The sequence below is a fragment of the Triturus cristatus genome, chromosome 3_2 (assembly GCF_964204655.1).
Source record: "Triturus cristatus chromosome 3_2, aTriCri1.1, whole genome shotgun sequence".
Lineage (NCBI taxonomy): Eukaryota > Metazoa > Chordata > Amphibia > Caudata > Salamandridae > Triturus > Triturus cristatus.
In genome coordinates, this window is record NC_140584.1 from 263,421,642 (window position 1) to 263,444,256 (window position 22,615).

Consider the following 22,615-nt stretch of genomic DNA (forward strand, 5'->3'; position numbering starts at 1 on the left):
GTGAGTCGTAAGTAATCTATCCTCCAAGGGGGTGGCTTCCGGAACTTCGATACCCTCTGGCAAGGCCACTCGTAGCGCATGTTTTTCCTGCAGATATCGAAACTTTTTCAAGGGCGCCAGCTCGTATTGTTCCCTGAGACGTTCAAACGTGATTATCTCCCCTTTGCACCACATGTCACCCACCATGGAGATGCCGATTGCATCCCATTGGGCAAACCCCTTACTGTTCCTGAGCCGTCCCAACCTTTTGGTATCCCATAGTGGAGTAAGTTGGGTTATGACTCCCCGCCATCTCAATCTCGCGTGCGCCTTGTGCCAGAAACTGATTGTGTGTTTTGTAGGTCCTAGTAATTTGGGGGGTCGTCTCTCATTATACAGTGCTGACATCATACCGTCCGCTCCTAGTTCATGTCAGTCTGCCTTAAATGCGGGGCCCGTTTGTGGGGCATGTATCCACTTATTGATAATCTTTAATTGTGCTGCCCAGTAGTATAACTGTATATTTGGAAGCGCTATTCCCCCGTCATACCACCCTCTAACCAGTTTGCGCTGTGCAATACGTGCCGGTTTGTTCCCCCATAGCAGGCCGGACACCCGTGCCTCTATCGCTTTGAAATAGCTTGGGGGTACCATGAAAGGTGTATTCTCCAGTGCGTATAGGAATTGAGGGAGCGCCATCATTTTAAAAAGTGCCGCCTTTCCTAGGAGTGACAGCGGCAATGTGCCCCAGTGTAACGCATCCTGTCTGAGCCTTTCCAAAGGAGGCAGGAGGTTCTGCGTATAAAATTCATCCGGGCTTGCGGTTATATAGGTACCCAGATACTTAAATGTGTCAACCACCACTTTCAGTGGACAGTCTCTGGGGAGCCGGGGGGGCGGGCCACATACTATAAATAAGACCGATTTGGCCCAGTTTATGGTGTATCCAGATGCCCGACCAAAAAGTTCACATATGTTGAGGAGCACCACAATGGAGCGACCGGGGGAAGCCATATATAACAACACATCATCCGCATATAGAGAGATGAGGCCTTCCCATTCTTCCGTCCATCTGATGCCCCGAATCATCAGTTCCCATCTAATCCATGCCGCCAGTGGCTCTACTACGAGTGCAAATAGCAGTGGCGACAGCGGGCATCCTTGGCGCGTGCCATGCAAGAGCGGGAAGTCATTAGAAATGTGACCATTGGCTGTCACATGTGCCACCGGGTTGGTGTACAGCAAACGTACCCATGCACAAAATTTAGGACCAAAGCCCAAGTGATTAAGCACAGCAAAAAGGAAGGGCCACTCCACCATATCAAACAGCATCCGAGCGTCCAGGGAGAGGATAACTGCAGGCTCTTTTATATATGTCCTGCAGGCCATCACGCCGTGTATGCGTCTTAAGTTTAATGCCGTACTTCTGCCCGGCATGAAACCGGACTGGTCTGGATGTATCAGGGTCCCCAAGTGTGGTGTCAGCCGTAACGCCAGGAGTTTCGCAAGGATTTTTGCCTCGGCATTAATTAAAGATATGGGGCGATACGAGCTACAATCTTCGGGGGCTTACCAGGTTTTGGGATCGCTACTATAGTAACCAACCGTTGATCCCATGGGAGTTCACCAACCTTTAGACTGTCACAATACATCTGCAATAGGCGTGGGGCAATTGTTTCAGCTGTTTTTTTATATAACTCAACTGGTATACCGTTAGGTCCCACCGCCTTCCCCGACTGCAGTGAACCGATCGCCATTTGCAGCTCATCGATCGTAAGATCAGCCTCGAGCGCATTGGTCATCTCTGGTGTGAGTGTGGGCATAGCAATGTCTTTAATATAAGACTGCGCCTCTTCCACGGTCATAGTAGATGGTGATGTGTATACTTGTTGGAAATGTCGCGCCAACGTGTGTATTATAGTACGTGGGTCAGTAAGCATCTGACCATCCAACGTACAGAGTCTAGCTATAATTTTTTCCCTAGCTCTTGTTTATCGAGCCATGCCAGGAGTAAATCCTATACTGCGTGGCTGACATACATGACCTCACCACCTCTTTAAGATATTCCCTGTGTTCTAGTTGTTTAAGGTGCAAGCGCTGGGTCGTAGCTGGGGTGGGGTCGCGGGTGCATTGGGCTTCTGCCTTGTGTAACTCTAGTTCCAATTCATTTAGCTCCCGTTGTTGTTCACGCTTGTGACCTGTGATAGCTGCAATAGCCTGTCCTCTTAGCACGGTTTTGTAGGCTTCCCACAAAATGGTCGGGGAGTTGACCGAGGACGCATTTTCTTGAAAGTAATGTTGCATGGTAATGGTGATAGCTTTCTTGATCTTAGGAACATGTAGTTATGCAGGGTGTATAGGGTAGATACGCTGCCGTATCTTGTGGCTGCTTGTGTATGTTAAGAGCACTGGGGAGTGATCAGAAATACCTCTCGGTCTAATCTCAACAGCCGCTACGTTTCTCAAACACTCAGCTGAGGCAAAGAAATAGTCTATCCTGGAGAGACTATTGTGGACCCCGGAATGAAAAGTGAATTGTCGTGTGTCGGGGTGTCAGTACCTCCATGTATCAGTGAGTCCCAGTGCCTCTACAAAGCTCCCAATATAGGAAGCGCCACTTGTGCGTGGTATACCTGGGTATTGGTCAAGGGCCCCATCAATGGTTTTGTTAAAGTCCCCCCCCAATCAATAGTTCCCCCTCTGGAAGATTGAGCAAGAAGTCACCAAGCGCTGGGAGCGTTATCTTATGGAGGACTGGTGGAATGTAGACCGACACTATATTGATAGGTCTCCCCTCCCATTGACCAGCTATTGCCGCAAAGCGACCGTATTTGTCTGTTTTTGTTTGATGTATTATTAATTTCGACTGTTTTCTAACTAGGATACCTACCCCTCTTGAACCACAGGTGAACTCTGAGTGCGAGACCATTTTAAAGTCCCAGCGGTCTAGCGCTTTGCAAGTGGTACCTGTTAGATGTGTCTCCTGCAGTAAAACCACCATTGGCGCATACCGTTTTAACTATTGCAAGACCAAGCCTGGTTTTATTTTGTCTCCCAGGGCGTGTACGTTCCATGTAACTAGCGTTAAGGGAGCCACCTGCGACATAGGGTGCGTCTGCGGCTCCGAGTTGGTTGGGCTATGTGTAGTCATAGTGAACATGATAGATAAGCGTTGTCATGGTGTCGCCTCCATAATGCACTTTTTGGCTAAAGTGTATAATTATCTCAGATGTAAGCGCCTGACTAAGAACAACAAACCAAAAAAAGCCTAACCATAGAAACATTCCCACTCCCTCCTCCCCCCTTCCCTGCCTCCCTGCTAGATGGAATCGAAACTGCCCGCCACCCCAACTGTGCAGAGCGCTTGGTACCCTTCCCCGTTACCATAACTTGGAGGAGAGTGAGCCTCCGCTGTCTGAAAGAACCCCCCTAGAACGTCTTCAACCTGTGCGGCACTTCTTGATAATCCGGTGCACTGGACCTGGTTTCACAGTGACCTCTGCAAGAGTCTAGAAGCATTCAATATATTCCGTCTGCATTGTACTACAAGCCCCTTGGTGCAAAGCGAAGTTCTGGCCAGCAGACCACAGGGCGCCCCATGCAGTGGAGAACCAGGAAGGATCCATTAAGTGTCTGTCCTGAGAACGTAGCGCCGCTGTTGAACTGTAATTTCCAACTTTAACCAACCGGGTCTCCTACTCTTGTTCTTCATTCCCCACTTGTTCTCTGCAGTGTATGCCGTTTGCTCCTGACCTTCCGGATCATGGAGCCTTGCGCCATCCCTCCAGCAATTCCTGCACATCTTCTAGTGACAGAAAAAAACACGTTTTCCCTTCTTCTTCCACCAGTAACTTTGCCGGAAACATCATTGAATATTTGATCCCACGATCTCGCAAAGTTTTCTTGACGTCAAGCAATCCGCGATGCTGTCTTGACACTGTCGCCGTAAAGTCCGGGAAGATGGTGACTTTGGCGTTATCGATCCGTATTGGAGGAGCAGCGCGTGCAGCCTGTAGTATGACGTCCCTGTCCCTAAAGTTAAATATACGGGCTAGGATGGGACGCGGTAGCGCGCCCGGCTTCGGCCTGCCCCCAGGGACTCGGTGTGCTCTCTCAACTGAAAAATAGTTGAATAGACCACGTGGTTGAAGGTGAGCGGTGATAAGCTCTTCAACGAAGAGGTCCAGGGATGGGCCACCCGTCCATTCTAGTACGCCAATAAGGCATATATTGTTTCTCCGCGAACGCCCTTCCTGGTCCTTCAGCTTTGCTGCCATCTGTTTATTATCTGCCATGAGTTGACTCACTTGCTTCTTAAGAGCAGCCGTGTCAGTCACAAGATTCGTTGTAGTTCCTTCTACTTCCGTAATTCTGGTGGACAATTTGTTAAAGTCAGCTCGGATCAGGGAGACCTCCACCGACATCGCCCCAATGCGTATGTCCACCTTATTCAGTGCAGCCATAATGTCTTGCAGAGTTATTTCTTGCGGCGCTGCAGGGTGCTCACTGGAGGCCGCCTGCGTCTCCTTTTCTGCAGGGTCGGTCTGTGGTTTGGTGTATGCGTACTTGTCCAGCTTCGCCTGGTTCATTCCTTTTGTGTTCCTGGCACTCATCCTGACCGTCTGAGCTGGTGCGGTCCCCTCCAGGGATCAGGGGCAGTATTCGCTGCCGCCAGCCAAAGGAATACCAAACTCCTTGCGGCCTGTCGACTTTCCCACCCCTTCATCACTCGTTCGGGGACCCCCCCGTCACATCTGGAGTGCCAGAGGCCCTGCGTCCGCAGCCCTCTAGTCCTTAATTAAACATAGCAGAGAGGAATAGGCAACTTCCGCCTTCATATGCAGGATTGTCACCATTCAGGCACTGTCTCCCCACCTTCCTACACCTTGAGGGCCTCTGCATTGTAATCGTGTCCCAGTGAGAACTGTCCCACTGCTGTTTCCTCCACACAGTTCCCCACAATTGCACCAGCACCACTGTTCTGGGCGGCAAGGGGGGGGACCTCTGAGGCGTAATCTCGCCACTCACTGCCGATTTACCGGTATTCAGGGGCCCGTGCTGAGCCTGACAATGGTGTTCCTCAGTTTTATTGAAACAGAGATCTATCAGGGCCGAGTTAGCGTCCCGGTATGGGCCTAGTGCCTCCTCCCTCTGTGCGAGCTTTCCTACCGAGCGGATGGGGGGGGGGAGTCCTCACCTCCGCACCCCCAACCGCTCGGGGTGACAAGCCAGGTCTGGTCCCAGCCTCAGGCGATATGCACGTTGCTGCGAGCCGCGCACCTCCACCTTCTGATGCTGTGCGGATCTTGCGGCGTTGACCTCCCCCAGAGATCGGCCGCCGCATCACTGTGGCTCCCCGGCGTGCCCCGGCGGTGCAGACCTTCGATGATACACCTGCTGCTGCCACTGCGAGAAGTCAGTCCTACGCCCCCAGAGCGGATCATCCGGCGTCCCGAGTCCCTCGCTGCCGCTTCCTTCAATCTGGAGTGATTGTGCCGCCGGATTAGTGTGCGGATAGACGGGGCCGGTTCCAGGACCCTCGGAGCCTCTCTAGGCTGCGGCCATTGTTGTCGGCAGCTAGCCACGCCCCCAATGAGCCCCTTATTAACTGAACTTGCAGAATGTGCATTGGTAATGGTGTTGTGGTGGACGCACATAATGATTTTCAAATCCACAGTGAAAGTGAATTTGTTTGTTCTGTGCACAACCACGTTGTAGAAAGTCATGAACATGTCTACAGTGTTTTTCTCAAATGCAGGAGGCAGTTTTTTTACCACTTATTTTTGTACAGATGGGCCAAGTAGATTAAACCTGCTTGTGAAGGTCTGTGAAATTTTATGCCAATAGTTTTGAAAAATGTGTGCTTTAAGATCTATGAAAAAACACTTTTCACAAAAGCACTTAAAACTGACTTAGTCATCTTTTAAACTATGAAATCCCTGATCGATCTTCACAAAAATGTGTATGCTTAACTATTTGTGAATTGCAAAAGGCTATTTGAAATCTGATGAACTTTAGTTAAAGATTTCAGGGCATATTTACAGGAGCCTAAGCATTGACATTGATGAATCCGATTTCTTTCCCCTGTCGCAAATTCCCTAATAACATCATGTATGTGCTGTCAGCGCTCCATGGCGCAAGGATTCACAGATCCATCAGAAATTCTGACGCACCTTTTGCCGCTAAAGTGATGCATTGCTGGAGTTGGGCATAAGGCAGACGCAACTCCAGCAATGCGTCAGAACACTGACGCAAGTCCCATGTTTATCCATGGTTTGAGAAGGCATAAGGATGATTTTGACGCAGTCAAGTTGTAGATTGACGCAATGAAAAGTTGTAAATTTCACTGCATTAGCTCTATGTGGCTTTTAACACGGAATGCCTACCCTGCATACATTATACATTGCGCAGGTATTATGTGACGCAGACCTCTACAAACTGGTGCAGTGCGCCCAATGTGTCAGTTTGTAAATTTGGAGCGCAGTGTGGAGCACTGATTGTGCCTCCGCTACGTAAAATAAATTATGCTGTGGCATGCTAGCTCCTTGTAAATATGCCCCTTCTTATCTCTAGCTATACATAGAATTCCCTGTGGAAATTGCATGTAGCCAACTGTTGTGGTGCTATTACATTATTCTGCCAATACAATATTACATTTTTGTATGTATAGAGAATTATTGATTGGCATCTTTAAATTATGGCTCTAACCTCAGGGATGTAAAAAGTTGCAAAGCTTAGCGCCTTCATATTTATTTAATTCTCCTGTTTTCCAAAGTACAAAGCTGGAAAGCAGCAAAAATCACAGATCATGCATAGCCACAGAAATGTTTCTGGTGCTGCACAGGGCCAGGAGCTTCCTGCACGCCAGCTGAGCCTTGTCAGTTTTGAGATGCCCAGTACCTCCTTTCACCCAGTGGCAGAAGTTCCAGGACGGAATTTATGTCAGCAGGGAAGGAGAAGCTTGTTGCTGGTGAGGGGTGGCTATTGATTTTTTCTGTTTTTCATCTTGTCACACAGTCGGCTGGACTCTGAACAGAAATCGTCCCTGGCAAACTGCTCAGCCCCCCCCCCCCCCCCCCCCCCGGGGCGAGGGGGAGTGCAGTTGAGCAGTTTGCGTGGGCCGGTTTCGGCTGATTTTGTTACAGGGGGGCGATATTGCCGACCCCTGGTAACAAAAATGCCCCCCCAGGGGCCCAAAACGGGCCCCCACCCTAGGGAGGGGAAACAACTCCCTGCAGCCCAAAGTTGGGCTGCTCATCCAATTGCAAGAAATAGGTTGGGTAAGATATGAGACAAAAGCGACAAAGGGGCTTATATCCAAGCCCCTGTTGCCACAGGAACACCACTTTTTATGATGTTCCTGTGGTGATAGGGGCTTCGCCTCAATTACAAGGCGTCATTAAGCCACTTAACGTGGCTTAATGCCGCCTTGTAAATAAGGCCCCATTTCACAATACACTTAGAGTGAAAGGGATGAGCAATTGGTGTTGCCGTGGACATTCCTCCACAACACCAATTGATTTTGACGCTGCCCCCTATTTACATGGGTGGCATCAATAGGAGGTAGCACCAAAATTAAGACCAGGGAAAACCTGGTCTTAACATGGCAAAAGGAGGAGAAATGCTTAATTTCTCCTAGTATCTGCTGTGTCATTGTGCAGCACACATAATAACAGCAAATTGTCATGAATGATTGTTTATGTGCTGCAAGGTGTCCCTTCGAGCACATAAAAAATCTTTCAAAAATGACGATTTGCAACTTCTATGTGTGCTTCACAACGCAGCACACATAGAAGTTACAAATCCCTATTTGTGATTGTTTATGTGCCGGAAGGGACACCTTACTGCACATCAACAATCATTTCCTCAACACAGGCACCCTTGCCCTATGGTGTAAGGGTGCCTGGGTTGCCACTAGCAGCCTAATTTTGTGCCAGCGCTAGGGAAAATGCAGGAATGTGCCACATCTTTGTAAATACGCGCATCTCTGAGTTTTTGGAATGGCGTGGCGTTAGCATTTTGGGGCATATTTACAAGCCCCTTGCACCGCCGGTGCATCACTTTTTGTGATGCACTGGCTGCACATTTTGCTGCCCCATATTTACATGGACACGTAAAGCCACCATGCTTGGTTTTTCATGCACTTGTGAATACGGACCCTTTTCACGCAGCATTTTGTGTGAAATGGGCGTTCCATGGGTGCTGCTGTGGGTGATCCCACGCAGCACACATTTCCAAGATATACGCAAAATCGTAGATCTGGAGATGCATCAGAATGCTGCGTCTCCCCAGGGGAGGCGTAGGGAGGCACAACAAGTAGAAATTTTCATTTCCCCTCGTTTTTTCCTCTCTCTATGCGTACTGCACTATGCAGCACACATAGAATGAGGAAAACACCTCTAGTGATTGGTTTTGTGCAGGAAGGTGACCCTTCCTACACAAAAACAATCTCCCCACAACGCAGGCCCCTTGCACCATGGTGCAAGGGTGCCTGCATCGGTGCATGGTAGCCAATTGTGCGCCAGTGCAGGGGGGAGCACAGGGATCAGTCATATCATTGTAGATATGACGCATCCCTGTGCTTTGAAAGTGATTCAGTGCGGCACAGAAAAATGGCTTGCGACACCACCCTGAGTCACTGAGTCACTTTCTCACAAATAAGGCCTCAGTGCTTAACGCCACGCCCCGCCATTCCCTTGTAAAAATGGCCAAAAGTTTCTAAATCTGCAGACTCTCATTTCGTTAATGCAGCTGTGGGGGTCTTTTGATGTGATAATCCACTGTGATACAAAGTGGTTTGTAAATGTCAAGAGAATTCCCTTACATGTTTCTGTTATGTCGTTTTTTATATATCACCTATTATTTGAAGCAGGAAATGTACACTGTATACATTACTATATCATACATCTGCATGATTTAGCATATTATACTTCTCATTGGTTGACATCCATAATTATTTGTATTTTTCAGAATAATGAAAAATGACTCATGTATGTGATATTGTCTCTGTGAAACATGGGTTTTGAAGCCACTGCCTAATGCTCCCTGTAATTAAATCCAAGATTAAAAACGAAACATTGGTTTTGAACAGCACCACACACTGTACAACTCTTTCACTTTCACTTCAGAAGTTAGTCAGTAACCTGCTACCCTTTGGAACAGGCCCACAGCTGTGATCAATGTGAAATAGGCATTTGCAATGGTCTCCATCAAATCCCTGTGACCAGTTCCCATGCTTGCAGTACAAATTGGGGACTGGGCACATGGCATTGCTAAGGATCCCAAGATGTGTCAGTATTTCTTTTTTTATTTATCAATATTGGATCACACAACAGCGCAATAAAAGAGCAAATCTAACAAAACACTGTGTTGCGGTGCCCTCCCTTTCCAAGACCCCTGGCACTGCCAGTTACATAAACTTTAAACGACCTGTGTAGAAGTTGTACTTTGAGGTGATGCTAACTTCTAAACACACCCTGAAACCCAACCTTTCATTGATGGCCAGATACTGAAGGTAGATATGGACTCTTTTAGCTTCATTTACAAGAAAGTGCCACAGTGCGGCACCGCAAGCCATTTGGCTGCGGCATGTTCAGAGCATAGGGATGTGACATATTTACAATAATATGCTGCATTCATAAACTCTCCCCTGCACTGGCGCACAATGGGCTGCCATGCTCCGATGCAGGCCCGCTTGCACCATGGTGCCCGGATGCCTGCATCACGAGGATGATTGTTTATGTGGAGGAAGGTGTCCATTCTTGCACATAAATGATCTGAAATGGCGTTTTGCATCTTCTATTTGTGCTGCATTAGCACACAGAGAACTTGCAAAAATGTCATTTTTGTTAATGATTGTGTATGTGCAGAAAGGAACACCTTCATGTACATAAACAGTCATCAGAGGTGATTTCCTCGTTCTATGCGTGCTGCAGAATGCAGCACGCATAGAAAGAGGGAAAAGAATTAGGAGAAATGTATTAATTTCTCCTCGTTCCGCCTCCCTACGCCTTCCCTGGGGAGGCGTACCATTCAGACGCATGTCCAGATTTACAATTACTTGTAAATCCGGAAATGTGTCAGGCTCCATGAATGTTGCGTGGGAACACCCACAGCAACACCCATTGAACGTCCCTTTCACACCAAGTGCTGCGTGCAAAAGGGTCATATTTACAAGAACAGGGTGGCTTTGACCGTTCTTGTACATATGGGGCAGTAAAATGGGCCGCGGTGCGTCTTAAAAAGTGACGCACCGGTGGCGCAAGGGGCTTGTAAATCTGCCCCTCTGTTGTGACTCTGTGGACCTTATAGTTTCTGTATCCCTCCGTGGTCTTTGTTTATTTTACATGGTTGGCAGCAGGAACACATCGGGCCTCATTTATGAAAACTGTTTCACCACTGCAATAAAACAGCGATGCAACAGTTTTCACTGCACCCTCCTTGCCACACAATGGATGCGCCGTATTTAATGTACGACGCTCCATGTCGCAAGGAATGACAGATACATCAGGATACCTGACATATATGTTGGCGCGAAAGTCACGCTTTGCTGGAGGTGTGTCACAAGCATGACGCAAATCCAGTAATGTATGGGGTAGGCCTGTCCCTATGGCACTGCGTCACCCTTAATCCTGTCATTTGGCAGGTGTAAGGTTTGACACAGTGGCGTCCTAGAAGTGTTGCAGTGAAATCTCATATATTTCACTGCGACACTTCTACTACCCTTTTTTACGTTGGAACGAGCGACCTGAGTACATTATACCTGACGTAGGTAAAATGTGGTGAAGAGCTTTATAAGGTGAAGCATCTGCCTAGATGCGTCACCTTCGCAACATGGCACATTGTTTACGCCGCCGCTGCGCCACTAAAAGTGACGCAAAGGTGGCACAAAAGTGTCGCAAGGCCTTCATAAATAAGACCCATTGTCCTAAGGGGCACCGTCTCAAGTACACTCGGGCTTAGTGTTGTGAGACAATGGCATATGCGTGGGCACATATGGTACACAGCAGACCCATGGCCACTGGAGGGGTTGTATGTCCAGCATTACGGATGTTTGTCTGTCTGCAGCGCCTGGATGGTTATAGACACTTAAAATACTGTTCTTGAAGTTCCGATGGCGGCTCCTCCTTGTCCATGTTTATATCTTGCGACGATTGCAATCCCATGTGCGTTTTCACTGGCCTTTTTGTTGTTGGTGGGTAATGTAGCAGCGGTAATTAGGGAATTTGTAAAAACCAACCGGCTGGTTACGCAGGGTGTCACACAAAGGACACCCTCTCTCGTTCGCACCCCTTCCTGCCGCGCAGTCACCTCCTGGCGTTGAGGAGACACTGGTGCTTCAGCGTTAGAGAAAAGACCTTTTGTTCCCGGGCAATGGAACGAAAACTTACGGCAGAAAGTCTATATTGAAAGTGGACGTTACCATGGCAACAGTTTGAGAGCTTATTGAACGCCAATAAGATATATCACTGACATTGGTGCGTCAATGAAAATGATAGAGGAACAATTTATAGCTGAGTATTGCAAGCTGAGAGCATAAACACTTCCTGGCTGGAAGGCGCGAGGCCAGGAGAATAATGCCTCTGTCCTTTTCTTAGCCGAAATACGTCTCGCAACCTCTGAAGGTTCACAATAAACTACGCGTCCATTACATACATATTCACCCCTGAATAGAATGCAAACACACCGTGCGCTGATTCTACTCCAGTCTTCTTTTACAGTGGTTTCCGGCCAGCCTCACAGTCTCCCTGTCCCCTGGTCCTTTAACTCAGTTCAAAGTAGCTAGTTAATGTGTTTTTTACAAGAGCGCCTCCCTGTGTTATAGCGCAGGTCTTCAAGGAACAGAGGGGCATATTATCAAGGGCCAGCGATAATTATCGCTGGCCGTACATAGCGATAGAAATATTATCGCCGCTATCGCTGAATATTATTGCCATGATAACGCTATATTTACAACGCATAGCTATATGGCGATAATATTTCAGCGATAGGGTGTTTTCAATGGAACACCGCTGGTTTTCCAGCGATGTTCCATTGAAAACAGCGATAACATTGCTGATAGGACCCTGTGGTCCTATCAGCATAATCCATCTCCCATTAAAAGTATGCCGTAGTCAGGAATTTCAATACCTGATTTAAGGCTGAGGTAGCGCGATTTTATTTATCGCTGCACCTCCTTGTTAATATCGCGATGCTGCCTTCACGAAATTAACATGTGTTGTTTTCACAGCCACGCCTTCTTTGCATCTCATTAGCGATGCGAGGCGAGGCTGTGAAAAAACGGGCTCTACATCAAGGAAACACGATCTAGCGTGTCCTTGATGATATTGCGATATACTTATCGCCGCTTTTCACCCAAAAACGGGCGCTAAAGCGGCGATAATTATATCGCCAGCCCTTGCTAAGATGCCCCAGATTTATTTTTGTTCATTTGTTTATAAGTAGCTAGCATGCACACGTCTGTATTGTCTGTTGTTGGTCAATGATTTTCTCTCTGGTTAGCTTATCACGCCACCTCTCAGGGGATTTGTGTGGCATTATGTGGTTAAAATGCTATACCCGCACTAGAACTTTCTATCTAGTTCCTTGTTTGGCGTCACATTTTAAGCATCCCGAACAACAACCCTCTTGGGCGTATTTACAAGCCCCTTGCGCCGCCGGTGCCTCACTTTTAATATGGGAAAAAGTCACGCACCGGCGGCGCAAGGGGCTTGTAAATAAGCCCCTCTGCATGGTATCGTGTTACTCTACTTCTCAGGGGGATTGTATGGCATCACATGGTTCTTACGTTGACTTGCGCTATCACCATCTATCTAGGGCCTCATTTATGACCCTAGCGCTGCCGGAATGTCACTTTTTGTGATGTTCCGTGGCACAGGAGCCTGCTCCACATTTACGAGGCAGCACTAGTCTAAGACACTTTATTTGGCTTAATGCTGCCTCGTAAATATGATTCCCTTTAACGTAGCTTTCTGCATTAAAGGGGGTGCGATGGGTGTTGTTGGAGGCGTTCCCAGCAACATTCATGGCTTTTTGACACTGCCCCAGATTTATGAGAAAATGTAAATCTGATGCAGCGCCAAAAACGTACACCTCGTCAGGGAGGCACAATGAGGAGAAATGTATTTTCCTTTTTGTGTGTGTGCTTCATTCTGCAGCACACATAAAAAGAGGAAAAAGCCTGTTGTGACTGATTTTGTACAGGATGATTTTCCTTCCTGCGCAAAAATAATCATCCCTGCAACGCAGGCACCCTTGCACCATGGTGCAAAGGTGCCTGTGTTGGCGCACGGTAGCCCATTGTGTGCCGGCGCAGGGGAAAAGGACAGGAATGCGCCATATCAAACAGATACGCATTCCTGCCCCTTTCTTTTGCCATAGGGCAGCGCAACAGGAAGACCAGCCGCGCTGCCCATGGCAAAACCTCATAAATGAGGCCCCTTGTACCTTATTGTCTGCCTTCTGGAGGAGCTGGTGTGGCATCACATGGTTCATATGTTATCACATACTAGAATACCTTTGCCCTCCCGTCAATTGCTGCCATTCCTGGAATAGACAGTATTGTTTGGAGAAAGGAGGACTGAGTATTCCTGGGTCCCAGACTCAGCACCCCATCTCCCACCACTTAAAGACAAACAAGATGATGCTCCCCTGGCATCCAATTGAAAAGGAACCACCTCTTTGTTTTCTGATTGGGTTGTTCCATTTGGTATTTTAGATGCTAGGGTCAGCTTCACCCTTTGCTGATGGTGACTTTATCATTTTTTTAAAAATTCCAACTGACGAGGCACATTAAGTTATTTGGGGGCATATTTACAACGAGGCGATAAAAAATTATCGCCGCTTTAGCGGCCGTTTTCGGCCGAAAAGCGGCGATAATTTTATCGCTATATTGCTTTAGCGTGGGGATTTCTAACGCCCAGCTTTGCATCTCTAATGAGATGCAAAGTGTGCGTTCCTGACCTGACATGATAGGAGAAATGTCGCTAAGCGACATTTCTCCTATCATCAAGCCCCACGCTATGAAGCATAGTGTCAGGAAAAGTAGCGATAACACCTGTTATCGCTACTTTCCTAACACCTGCTTCAGGACTGACTTAGCCATGATATCCTATGGAAGGAGGATATCATGGCTAAGTTTGTGAGTCCCTATCAACAAGCTAACATGAGATTATCGCTGGGTTTCCAGCGATAATCTCTCGTTAGCCAGTTAGCGTGAGGATTTTTATCGCTATTGAGATAGGCGTTGCTAATAGCACGCTATCTCAGCGATAAAAATCCACGCTAGCTGGCGATAATTATCCTAGCGCTAAGTGCGCATTGCGATTCGCCGGTTGTTGTTGATATGCCCCATAATTAGCCGTTCCATCACTCCATTGTAATGCGGTGCAGTTTTCTCTCAAATTAATTTATCTTCAAGTGATTCTCTGTATGAGTACTTGAAGGTTGTTTTGAAGCTCATTGTTGTTCTCCAGCAGGGGTTGCATTTGGTGCACGCGTTTTGCACCCGTTTGGCTCTCTCAAACTCGTCTGTATCCCTGACAATTGACACTGACGGTTGCTGGTGAGATGAGGTTGACAGATGTCTTTCATCCTCTCCATTCATGCTGCAGAGTTTTCGGGAGCTTGTCCATCGGTTGCTTGGACCTTTTGTGTAATTGGGCTTAATTTAAAGTCGGACATGCAGCGTACACAATTACAAGTGCAACAAAGTCCCCAGCTCACAAAACACTCGGTCCAGCTTCCTCATTTAGAAATGGATGCACCTTAATTTTGCTGTCAACTGAGCTCCAGTTGGCTCTGCTGAAGATACCTTTTTTCGACTCCTCAGCGGAATGGGGGCTGTTAGAGAAAGGGCATGACAATGCGCACCCTATCTAGGGGGGACGGTGTAATTTCCTTTTTTCCTGTCTGTCCTGTCTGTCTGAAAGAAAAACAAATTTGTTTGTCAGAAAGTAATTTCTGATTTGGAAGTTTGTTCCTGAAAAAGAAAAAATATGTATCAAGTAATTGGCCGTTGGACCCGATGGTGGCTGTCCACCAATTACTTTGAAAGGAACCACTGTGATGACAATCCTTTCAATGTACGGAGGAGACTGTGAAGCCAATGGTCATATCTAAGTTTGTAGTCCGTCAGGGTGGTGGAGGTAATATCGTTCAAAGTATTAATCAGGCCCATTGTTTTTTTGCTTCAAATTGGGTTGCCAAAGTTGCCTGACACTGCTCATTGAGTGATCACCTCTCTGTTCATACTGCATACCATTCTGCCATTAGTGAGGACACCACTTCTGGTCCCTGAGGAATGTCTGCGATGGATGTGCCTTGGCGTACTTCCTCATCTCTCCTCATAGGGATCTTGTTGCCCCTACACGGCTCATCAGGTTAACTGATGCTTGGCACTAGTCCAGAGCTGCCATTCAAGTTTAAGTTCCCTGCCACATTCAGCTTTTACATGTTTTCCTGACTTGCAGCATGGCCTTAGGACAACCAGGTCACAGTTTCACTCTCTTCTTCCATTCTTTCTGCTGACTATGTCGTATTGTTCTAAATCCTCTGGAGTGCTCCTCCTCTGGTAGCCAGTTAGGGACATATTTATGAATGGAGTTGCATCACGTTTGCACCAGATAATCTGGTGCACACACGACACAAGCCCAAAATGCAATTTATCAAGTCATGCAAGGGCACCTCACGTGGCCCTGAGTGGCTTGATAAATCTGGAGTAACGCAACGTAGCGCACATTTCGGCATTGCATTACTCTTTTCCAGGGAGGCGTTCCATGGGTGTTTCCATGCAACATCCATGGATTATGATGCATTCCCAGATTAACCAAAAGTAGTAGACTCAGGACTGCACCAAAATGCTACACCTTCCCTGATCAGGCATAACGAAGAGAAATATTTTTATTTCTCTTCGTTACTTCATTTTTCTATGTGTGTTGCATTCTGCAGCACACATAAAAAGAGAAAAATGTCACAGGGGATTGTTTTTGAGTAGGAAGTTGGGCTCCCTCACCTTTGTGAACCAGTTACCAATGCAACTTGGAAGACAATGTGGCATATTTATAAGCATCTATTGCCACAGGAACGTCACTTTTAACAGCATTTCTGTGGCGATAGGGACTTTGCCTTATTTATGAGGTGGCGTTAAGCCACTTAATGGGGCTTAATGACACCTTGTAAATAAGACACCCTTACATGCTATACTTAGTTTGAAAGATGTGGTCAATGGGTGTTGCGGTTGGCATTCCACAGCAACACCTATTGATTTTGATGCTGCCACCTTTTTACCAGGGGGGCATAAATATGGGGCAGCTCCAAAATGAAGACTAGGGAAAACATGGTCTTAACATGGCGAAACGAGGAGAAATTCTTTATTTCTCCTCGTTTTGGTGTTTCTACATGTGCTGCATTGTGCAGCGCACTTAGAAACACCAAAATGTCAAAAATGATTGTTTATGTGCAGGAAGGTGTCCCCTCCTGCACATAAACAATTATTTAAAAAAATGACGATTTGCAATTTCTATGTGTGCTCCACAATGCAGCACACATAGAAGTTTAAAATCGCCATTTGTGATTGTTTATGTGCAGGAAGAGGCACCTTCCTGCACATAAACAATCATTTCCTCAATGCAGGCACCCTTGCACCACACCCTTGCACCATGGTGCAAGGGTGGAATTACAGTCACAAACCATTGATACATCCGAGTTGGAAACTCTAGTCAGAAGAGACACCCAAAGCACCCTACATACAAATAGTAATTGAAAACATTTACAAACCCATTTAGCAATTTGGAAAAACTTTACTGAATCTCTAAATGGGTTTAAAGATTCAAAAATGCGTTTTACTGGTTGTAAACCATCAGATTTAGAAAATCAGAGGGTTTGCAACCATAAAACCTTCAGTCTGGTCCCAAGTCGACAAACTAAGGGGCATATTATCAAGGACAGCGTTAAAATTATCACCGGTTTAGTGGCAGAAAACTGCCGCTAAAACGGCGGTAATGGGCATGATAATATGCCCTGGAGAATTCCAATAGAAGCCCATGTTCTACATGGGCTTCTATTGGGCTAAGCGACATTTCTCCTATTATCAAGAATGTCGCTAACCCTGTTAGAGACAAAAAAAGCAGCGCTAACCGCGGTTAACGCTGCTTTTTTACGTCTGCTAATTTTCAGACTTAGCCATGATATCCTATGGAAGGAGGATATCATGGCTAAGTTTGCCTGTCCCTATCAACAAGGTAATGTGTGATTATCGCTGGGTTTCCAGCGATAATCTCACGTTAGCCTGTTAGCGTGTAGATTTTTATCGCTATTGAGATAAGCGTTGCTAATAGCACGCTATCTCAGCGATAAAAATTCACGCTAGCCGGCGATAATTATCCTCACGCTAAGAGCGCTGAGCGATAATTATCGCCGGTTGTTGTTGATATGCCCCTAAAAGTTATCAATTTCCTTTTTTGGCACGAGGTGACAAGTCTGTAGGGATCAGGGTGAACGTTCAGGTGGGTTGAGTGAATGGTTAGGCTGAGGGGTAATCTAAGGCCAGAATTATTTAGGATGAAAACAGATGCTGTATAAGGCACAGTGACTGCTTTGGAACACAACCTCAATTCTGCACTGCGACGAATATGTGTACACCAGTCCCCAATGCTTGCATTCACATTCACAGAATGCCTACTTTTTATTTTATTCCGGCTACTGTCCGGACAAGGGTGCAATCCCCCCCCGAGAAAAAAAATGGATATTCGGTAAATTACTTTGGGGGTGGGGGGGCACGCAGCAGTTCACAGAACGACCCTCCTGCGCCCCAAGCCTCAAACACTCACAGATACAAAGTGAAATCTGTCCCCTAGAAATGATTGGATATTTTATATCCGTGAAGAACAGTAGAATTTATTGAACTGATTCAGCTGATTGCTTCAATGGCCGCTAGATGGCTCTATTGTAACACAAAAAGAGCTGTTGTCCTTCAAATATTGCTTTCTACCTTCTCAGCCTACACGGCTGACAAAAGCGAGCGAGGTTTGCTTGATGTTGTCTTCTACACAGCATTTGCAATATTTTATTTATTTCTACAGTTTTATAACTTCAGATTGAGTGATATCTCAAAAAACCGCCTTGGTGTTCACAAAATCCTGCCTGAAGAAGTCTCCTCTCACTTTCTTACAGTGATGGTCCTCTCCTTCACTTTTCGTCCATTGCATGCCTCCTCTTTCTGACACAGACTACTTTCGGATACCTGCACGCTTGCCCTATTCTTTACTATTGTATTTCTGCCAGTTGCCCTCATTTCATTTCAAAATTTCAAAAATCATAACCTCTCCTTTGAAAGTCACACCCAGTAGCGGCTCCTGGTGGGAGTGCTGCGGGGCGCTGAGGCGAGGCGGGGGAGGGGCACGGTGGGGGATAGTAAACCACGGAATATGGCCGAATGGACGCAAGTACATAAATAAATAAACAAAACGAATTACATTGCGCACGCTGCATCGCCATTTGGCCGCTACTGGTCACACCTCTACAACCACCAACATCAAAGCTCCTTTTTAGGTCTCGCCTTGCTATCGCGTAAGCGATCGCAAGGCGAGACTATAGTAAGGGGCTCCGAAAAGTGCTCCGAAAAGCGGATTGCATGGCGAGCATGCGCACAATCACGCGCATCGTGCCGCCATGCAATCCGCTTTTGGGAAGCGCTTCAGCCCACTGGCGCCCTCGGCATCAAACTTCAAACAGTCCACTCCCCCGCCTGTAATGCACTCCCCCGCCCCCGCCAAGCGCGCGCGCCACTCCGCCGCGTCACAAATTTACTTTCACTTTTGCGGCGGGCGCTCGTTTATTTCAGCAACACAGTTTATTTCAGCAACACAGTATTTTGTGTGCTTTTGATACATGCACAACGGCCACCACTGCCTCATGTAACGTAACTTTTGTTTTAGTGTTTTGAGTATCTGCCATTTATTGAAAAAATTTTACCTCTACGTGTACCCTTTATGCTCTTTTAACCTGCACACGTCACTTTTTCCTTTTGTAACGTATCGTTTGCTACCTCTTGTATTTTGTTTGCTCTTGATACTTGCACAATTGTCACTATTGCCTCATGTAACGTACTGTTTCATTTTGTAACATGCTCACTTGTAATTTTTCTCCTTATGTATCATTACTGCTCCTATTGTGAAGCGCTCTGACACCTTCGGGTAAAGTCAGCGCTATATAAAAACGCATTAATGAAATAAATAAATAAATAAACAGCTCGTGCCAGTTTCCCGCCGGGCGTCCCTTCCCTATCCTATCTCATATCTCCATCCCACCGCTGGATGCACAGTATACTCGTTTAGGAATGTGGAACCAATTGTGAAAGACAGTAGGGGGCCAGACTACTATGGAACATCTTTTGCAATATCCCCAGTGGCTGCCTTGGTGACCCTTTCTGAAAAGGGTCTTTGCAGCTTGGGTTGTCAGGTTGTACCAAAAGCAGGTTATTCAAGTACAATGGAGCGCAGAATAACAGCGCCACTGTGAAGGTTGCCTGAGTCACTTCTTTCCACTACAATCGAGTGAAATTCCACTGTGCTCGCTGTTAAATTCTGATACTGATGCTAGCCATGATTATTTTTTTCCCCAAAAAAACAAACCTCGTGCGGTCGACACAGCCAATGGAGCACCCCATTAGCAGGGAGACACACCAATACCTAACCCACCTACAAAGCTCGTAAGATCTGCTTTTATATTGCAAAATCATTTGCTTAACCAGACACCTGCTAGTCAATTTTTAGGTATCGCCTGAGCCAGCGCTTTAGCGCTGCTCTCGCGAGAGCTTTTGTAAAAGGGGGATTTGGAAGTGCAAACCAGTGCTTTCAGGCCGCCAACTACAGTGCATGTGCGCCGGGCGCGCGCACCGTTTGGCAGCCTGCGTGATCATTTCGCGGCCGCTTTGATGTTCTCAGTGAGCCGTGCGGCCACTGAGAACATCAAAGCGGCCGCAAAAGTGCACACCATTTACCACCCCCTCCCTTATCCCACTTCCATGCTAACACTTATTTATTTTATTTCGCGGCCGCGCGGCGTTATTTTTACGGCCGCGCTGCCAATGCTTGTTTAACATGTTATGCCCTAATTTGGCTTTAATGTAAACCAGGGCTTCCCCATAGAGAGTACATTGCACTGGACATTCTGTGCCCTTATGTAAGCGTCTTTGCCAATTAGTGCTTAACAGCTCCAATTTATTTTTTGTGATTCAGATGAGCTGGAGCCTAATAGGGCCGTAATAAAAGGGCAAAAGGCACGGAGAGCCAAAGGAGAGATTAATGAGCTCTCCCACTTTCGGGTCTTTTTAACAGCAGAACTGTTGCAACCACTGACACTCATCAAAAGCTTTGGCTGCGAAACCTGCTTGGGCTCGACAGGCTCCGGTGGACATCTTCAAAAAACGGAGCCTGGCTGGGGCAAGAGCTTCTCCCCGTGTGTGCCGGAGACAACAAAGCTCCCCGGATCAGGTAATGATACTTCAGCGCTCGCCCCTTGTGAAATGTATTTACAGGCGGCTGACAAGGGCCACATTCAGCTCTAATTGTGTAGTCAAGGCCCTGTCAGGCCTTTGGAGGCCGCACGGTGCTGAAGCACCGCCATGACTGGCATTTCACTCAAAAGCCCTCAGCGCGGGTCCTCGACGGCTCATGACATCACAAAGGGCACTTCCGAGCGATGCCTGCGTGGCATCCTGCAGCATTTTAAAAGAGAATTAGCGCTTTTAATTATGGCCTCGGTATGAAAGGAACCATGCATGCACCGCAGGAGACCTTTGATCGGGTCATTTCGCCAGCACAATGCCACGGAACTGTGACTATTCCTGGTTAAAGGGTCTTTTTCTTCGTGAATGACTCACCAGTGATCCTTGAATGCAGACAAGCTCCGTGCCCGCCCTCTTCATTAGCGAGCATGTCTATACAGGACGCTATATAGTGTGCGCAGTCTGGAAGTTGCACAATTGGAAGGAAAAGAAAACCTACAGATTCCTGTCTCTGGTTAGGATGTGCTACAGGGACCTAGGTGACTTTATTCATTGAACCAGGCTGCCATTAATTAACTGTCATAATAAAATAACAAACTATTATTTACATGTATTCTCTTCCTCTCTTTAGCAGGAAGTATGAAAGGCTCTTGTACGAGTGGTGAAATTATAGAAATCTCAGAAACGTCCTTTTAAACACTTTGGCAGCAGGGGCCTAATTATAGGGTCCAGGCCGGGACAAGAGTAACACACAGAAATACAAACATGAAAGTAATTAGGTAAAAAAACAAGCATTGGCATAGCCAATAGGTCTTGACTTTGGGACCTTATAAGTGTTTAGCCATGCAACAGTTGATGTTGTTGCACCAAGGATATTGTGCTGCATAACTAACTACTTATAAGGTCCCAAAAGCGAGACCTATTGGCTATGCCAATGCTTGTTCTCATTTGTTAATCCCATCAACGGTGTGCCTAAACTCACCCTCCCGCACTATTGATCACAGCCAACTCCTGTTCATTTAAAGTAAACCACCACAAAGAAACTGGAGTAAATGCGTGGAATAGTTTTCACAAAAGCTCAATACTAATCTTATTAATCACTGGATTAACCATTTAGGGGCAGATTTACAAGAAAGTGACACATCTGTAGAGATGCGTCACTTTCCATGCGCCACCCCGAGAAACCCTTGCGCCACCATGGATGTGCTGTATTTACAATCCGGCGCACCATGGCGCAAGGATTGACAGATGCATCAGAAATTCGGACACATCTGTTTGCTCAAACGTCACGCATTGCTGGAGTTGTGTCGCAAGCATAACGCAACTCCAGCAATACATGATGAGGCCTATCCTCATTGTGCTGTGTCACTCCATATGCTTGCTTCAAGCAGGCATAAGGTTTTGACACAGTGGCGTCCTAGAAGTGGCACAGTGTAATCTTGTAGATCTCACTGCGTCACTTCAATGAGGCTTTTTTGCATGGGAACGCCAACCCTGCATACATTATACATAACGGGGCAGATTAACAAGGCCTTGTGACCCATTTGCATCGCTGTTGTATCACTTTTTTTGACGCAACGGCGATGCAAACAATGACGGTTATTTACAATGTGACTCTTCTAGGGAGATGTGTCACGTTGTAAAGCCCTGCGTCACATTATACCTGCGTCAGGTATAATGTTTGCAGGGTGGGCGTTCCCACGTAGGAAGTCCTCGTAAAATTGATGCAGTGAAATCTACAAGATTTCACTGCGCCACTTCTAGGACACCACTGCATCAAAACCTTACGCCTGCCTGAAGCAGGGGTAAGGAGTGACGCACTACAGTAAGTATAGGCCTCAAAATACATTGCTGGAGTTGCGTCGTGCTTGCAACACAACTCCAGCAATGCGTGACTTTTGGGCCAACAGATGCATCAGAATTTCTGATGCATCTTTTAATCCTTGCGCCATAGAGCACTGTATTGTAACTACAGCAGGGCAGATTTACAAGGAACTGACGCATCTACATGGATGCGTCAATTTCCTTGCACCAGGGTTAAATGTCCTTGCGCCACCACGGATGCGCTGTATTTACAATACAGTGCTCCATGGCGCAAGGATTAACAGATGTGTCAGATATTCTGATGCA